The sequence below is a fragment of the Mesoplodon bidens genome (assembly GCF_964165515.1).
Source record: "Mesoplodon bidens genome assembly, chromosome: 4".
In the NCBI taxonomy this organism is placed as follows: domain Eukaryota; kingdom Metazoa; phylum Chordata; class Mammalia; order Artiodactyla; family Ziphiidae; genus Mesoplodon; species Mesoplodon bidens.
The window spans coordinates 55,939,596-55,945,681 of record NC_138160.1 but is presented as its reverse complement, the minus strand read 5'-3'; positions in this window follow the sequence as shown (position 1 = coordinate 55,945,681).

The following is a 6,086-nucleotide window of genomic DNA, read 5'->3' as shown; positions in this document are numbered from 1 at the left end:
ATCTTTATTCTCATTACTCTGAAGTCTTTTTTGGGCAGATTGCCTATCTCCACTCCATTTAGTTGTTCTTCTGCAGTTTTATCTTGTTCCTTCATCCGAGGCATGTTCCTCTGCCATCTCATTTTGTCTAACTTTCTGTGATTGTGGTTTTCATTCTGCAAGTAGCTGGGTTGTAGTTCTTGCTTCTGCTGTCTACCCCCTGATGGATGAGGCTGGTCTAAGGACTTGTGCAGGCTTCCTGGTGGGAGGGACTGGTTTCTGCCCACTGGTGGGTGGAGCTGGGTCTTGTCCCTCTGGTGGGCAGAGCCATGCTCTGGGGTCTCCTTATCCTGCCAGACCCCTATGCTGGGGAGCCTGATGTGGGGCTCAGAACTTTCACTCCTGTGGGAGAACCTCTGTGATATAATTATTTTCCAGTTTGTGGGTTGCCTACCTGGCGGGTATGGGATTTGATTTTCTTGCAATTGCGTCCCTCCTACCATGTCATTGTGGCTTCCTCTCTGGATGTAGGATATCTTTTTTAGTAGGTTCCAGTGTTTTTTGGTCAATGTTTGTTCAGCAGTTAGTTGTGATTTTGGTGTTTTCATGCAAGGAAGTGAGCTCACATCTTTGTACTCTGCCATGTTGTCTCCCAATCCTGTTTTTATGATATTAATTAGCATTCTTCTATCCACTCAAAGAACTCCCCTTATCACATCTTGGAAGTCAGGTCTGGTGGTAATGAACTTCCTTAACTTTTGTCTGTTTGGGAAAGTCTTTATTCCTCCTTTGTTTCTGAAGGATGGCTTCACCAGGTGTAGAATTCTTGGTTGACAGTTATTTTCTTTCAGTGTTTTGGATATGTTATCCCATTTTCTCCTGGCCTGAAAAGTTTCTGTTGATAACACTGTTGATAGTCTTATGGGGATTCCCTTTTATGTAATTTCTCTTTTTTCTCTTGCTGCTCATAAAATTCTTTGTCTTTTCATAATTTAATTATAATGTGTCTCTGTGCAGGTTCAATGTATTTGGGGTCCTTTGGGCCTTTTGGATCTGGATATATATTTCTGTTTTGGGAACTTTCCGTCATTATTGCTTTAGTTTTACTTTGTCCCTTTCTCTTTCTCTTCTCCTTCTGGAATTCCCACAGTATGAATATTGTTTCTTTTTATTGTGTCCCATAAGTCCTGTAGGCTTTCTTCTCTGTCATTTTTTTTTTTTTTGTCTTTTTGCTCCTCTGACTGATTAATTTCAAACATCTTATCTTCTAGGTCACTGATTTTTTCTTCTGTGGGGTTGAGTTTATTTTTGGAGCTCTCTGTTGAATTCTCAGTTCAGTTATTTTATTTTTCAGCTCTAGGATGTCTGTTTTTTTGTTTGTTTTTTTTAATGGTTTCTGTTTCTTTATTGAACTTCATGTTTTAGTCATGCAGATGTCCTAATTTCATTTAGTTGTTTGGCTTTGTGTTCCTGTAGTTCACTAAACTTCTTTAAGAGGATTATTCTGAAATTTTTGACAGTTCACATAGATTTCCATTTCTTTAGGGTTAGCTATTAGCCCTTTATTAGTTTCCTTTGGTGGTATGATATTTACCTGACATTTTTGTGATCCTTGATTCCTTAAATTGGTATCTGTGCATTTGAGTATGTGGTCTCCTCTTCCAGACTTTGCATGTTTACTTTGGCAGAGACAGTTCTTCACTAGTTAGTTCAGTTTGGGTTTCTGGACATGTCTCCTAGTAGTGTCCTTGGGCAGGTTGAGCCTGCTATTAGGGTTTATTTTGGGGTGAGGCAGCTGTTCAAGCTGAGGTCAGGGGTGGGGGTGTATGCCACTAGCTGAGAACAGCTGGAAAGGACTGCTGGCTTGGTTCCTTGCCCATGTGAGGCTATAGGATGGGCTACACAGTTGCCTTGATTCTCTGGTCAGGCTTACTAGATGGCAGGGACTGAGTAATATACTCAAGAGTAGGTGGGGCTATGAATTAGCTTCCCTGCCCTGTTAGAATGGCAGGATGGGACCCAGAGCCTGCACAACTCATCGTTTGGGGACCTGAATCAGGCAACAGTGTGCACTGAATATTCTGGTCAGGTGAGGCCACCAGTTTTGCTCTGCAGACAGGGAAAGCATGGGCTATGCTCTGTTGAAGTTCCAATGTAAGCAGGACTGTTGGATGGGCTGTGCAGCTTCCTGTGTGCTCTGGTTAGGTTCCCTGGTCAGGCAGGCTGAAGGCTGTATTCAGCAATGCGCGGGGCTATGAATTCATTTCCCTGCCTGGGCACAGTGAGAAAAGCAGCTCCAAAACCACTAAGACTCTTTGTTTGTGGTCTTGACTCAAGTAGACCCATGCCCCAAGTTCCCTGGCTGAACAGGGCCACTCGCTTTACTCTGGGGGCGATCAGCTCTGTCCACCTGCCTCTCAGCTCAAGTGTTGCTGGGTTACATAGCTTCCAGATGTTCTCACCAGACCTTCCTGTCAGATGGGGATGGGAGCCATGTCCTACTGCTAGTAGGGCTGTGACTCAGGTTTTCTGCCTGGGAGTGGTCAGACCAGGTTCCAGGGCCAGCAAAACTCCTCCACTGGGGACTTGAATCAAATAGACGTGTACCCTGCCAAGTACCCTAGTCAGATTGGGCCATCGACTTGGTTCTACAGATGAGCAAAGCTGCTGGTTGGGACTACTACTGAAACACAGGGGGGTGCTTTAGCCTCACTCCCTTGTTCTAGGATTCTCTTAGTTGTGTCCTGTCCATGAATTGTTGTTAACTGTTCCTCTTGTGAGGGGGAGTGAAGTCAGGAATGACCTATGTCACCATTTGGGTCATGTCACTTATCAATAATAGCCATTCTGTGGTGTTAGCTCATTTTGCATTTCCCTGATTAGTGATATTGAGCATCTTTTTCATGTACCTGTTGGCCTTTTCAGTATCTTTAAAAAGAAAGCCCATTCAGGTCCTTTGCTCATTTTGGATTATTTGTGTGTTTTTTGCTATTGAGTTTCATTAGTGTCTTTTATTTTGGATATTAACCCCTTATCAAACATGTGGTTTGCAAATATTTTTTTCCCATTCTGTTCATTATATTTTCATTTTGTAGATTGTTTCTTTTGCTGTGCAGAAGCTGTTTAGTTTGATTCAGTCCCTCCTGTTTATTTATTTATTTATTTATTTTTGCGATACGTGGGCCTCTCACTGTTGTGGCCTCTCCCATTGCAGAGCACAGGCTCCAGACGCGCAGGCTCAGCAGCCATGGCTCACGGGCCTAGACGCTCTGCGGCATGTGGGATCTTCCCGGACCAGGGCACGAACCTGTGTCCCCCGCATTGGCAGGCAGACTCTCAACCACTGTGCCACCAGGGAAGCCAAAGAGCTTTTTCCCTATGTTTTCTTCTAGGAGTTTTATGGTTTTAGCTCTTACATTTAAGTCTTTACAGGATTCTTATTTTTAGATATATTTTTTTAAGGGACAAGTTCAGAAAAAAATTTTTGACTTGACACACTATCAAGCAGTATCACGTCTTTTTTTAATTAATTAATTTATTTTTGACTGCATTGGGTCTTTGTTCCTGCACGCAGGCTTTCTCTAGTTGCAGTGAGCGGGGGCTACTCTTTGTTGTGGTGTGCGGACTTCTCGTTGTGGTGGTTTCTCTTGTTGCGGAGCACGGGCTCTAGGCATGCAGGCTTCAGTAGTTGTGGCATGCAGGCTCAGTAGCTGTGGCTCGTAGGCTCTAGAACGCAGGCTCAGTAGTTGTGGTGCACAGGCTTAGTTGCTCTGTGGCATGTGGGGTCTTCCTGGACCAGGGCTCAAACCCGTGTCCCCTGCATTGGCAGGAGGGTTCTTAACCACTGCACCACCAGGGAAGTACCCAAAATCTTAATGTACTATACTTACCTCACTCCCACCATGTCCCAGAGGATTTGGTAGGCCTAGTTCTCTGACTCCGCGCCTCGTGCTTTAGATAGGTGGACAAAGTGTCATTTCCAACCTACTCCTCATCACATTATCGAGAACTTGGCTTACCATTTTGATTCACCTGAAGTGTACCTTTAAGACATCAGCAAGATAAGGGGACTCTAATTTGGCTAATGCTTCTTGACCATTGTCACTGATAAAGGGCCGGTACTACAAGTTCAGTGGTCTGTAGTCACAAGTCACGTTGTGGGTTATCATTTTGGCCAAATTAGAAGTGGAGGACTGGGGGATTGAGTTGTTTCATTCAGTATACCAGACCACAGTATATGCTCTAGGAGTCCTGAAGACTTTCTGGACTCATCACCTTACTTCACAGGTATGGAGTTGGAGGTCTAGATAGGTAAACGGAGTTGCTCAAATTCCCATCGCTGGTTAAAGAAAGAGCTAAGACCCAGCTAGGCCTTCCTAAGCTGTAAATGGGTCCATTATCTTTCCTGTATAGAATCTATACGGTGAGCACAAATTATGTCATAAAGTAAAATATATATCACTCATTAATAGTAGTGGCTTTTAATTAAAATACTAGAAGTACTATTTCAACAATCTGGTGCTACTAGTGATTCTCAAATTTTAGCATACATTTAAAATCGCCCAGAGAACTTGCTGCAACAGATGGTCTCACTCTGAGTTAGTAGATGGGGCCCTCGAGTAGGCCTTTATAACAGGTTTCCAAGTGGTCCTGATGGTAATGCTGTTAGCCTGGAGACCACACTTTGAGAACCTAGGTGGTCTAAAGCAAACCCATGCCATTTCCTGCTATTTGTTATGTGCCACTTGTATACTGTCCACCAATTGAGAGCCACATGGTTAGATCCCCCAGCAGGAAGAGCAACTAGTGAACTTTTCTCTGACCTTCCTAGTGCCTTTTCCAGCACTTGCTTAGGGGTGGAGAGCTCTGGCTTGAGTCAGACGGCCTAGGTGCTCTATTCTGTGTTCTAATGGCTGCATGATCTTGGATAAGTCGCTTAGCCTCAGTGCTTCAGTTTCCCCATTTGTAGAACGGAGATATTGTCTTCTAACTCACAATTGTGGAAGGATTAAATCAGATAACACATAAAAAGAGTTTAAATGAACAATAATCACTTGGTTTATTAATCAGAGACCAGTCAGGAAAAAAGAAATGACTCTAGCTCTTAAAGAACTGAATAAAGAGGATTGGTTACTCAGGTGATGGAAGGACCAGAGGTTTAGCAACAACAGAACCAGAGGTTTAGCAACAACAGAAAGCTGCAACTACCCCTTGGCTTAGAATAAAAATGGGAGGAGGTACTGTTGCCAGAGGAACAGAGAGGGAGAGAGGAGCATAGTAGGGCTGCTCAGATTCCAAAGAGTCTTTCTGGCAGGAACTGGAGCCACAGGGGAGATTCACTACCTAGAAGCCAGAGGGCAAGAGACCCTGAGTATATAATTCTCTGTGATACAGAACAGAGCAGGGGAAAAGCAGGACATGAATCTCAAGAGTTACTCCTCTACACGGTATATTAGTCATTGTTGCCATGACTGTAATTACTTATGTGCCCCTCTCATCGCCATCACTAGACCATGCCTTCGTGTCTAGGACCCTCACTGTGCTTAGGTGTTGAGTGCCATGTATATGTGAAGTGGCCTCATTATAAATTTATTCAGCAATCAAAACAGGTGGGAAAGTTATTTTAGATTAAGAATGGTTTGCATATATTGACTAGAGTGTGAAACCAGAATCTGTTGTGAATCTTTGTTCCCTGTCTAGAACCCCATGTCACACCTCTGCCTGCTGCACAGTGCCTCACAGTGTCCCTGCACTGTGCCTGTTTCAAACACGCAGCCTGTAGAACAGAGAGACAAAGCCAGATACCTTCACTAACCATAGTTTGTAGAGAACAGTTCTGAAGGTTTGGGGATGGATGGTGAAGGGGAGGGATTGAGGGACAGTGGATATCACATTTTTTTGGAGCAAGAACATGCCTTGCAATGACATCACCTAGAGCTACTTCTTTTCATCATTAAGGATATAGTGAAATGATGTAAATGACACTGAGCCATGATTCATGTGTTCTTCTCACTTGACAAAAATGAGATAATGTAATGACAGTGAAAGGGGGTGGGTGGGAGACTACAGAAGGAGAAGCAACATTATTAACCGAAAGAGCAAGACAA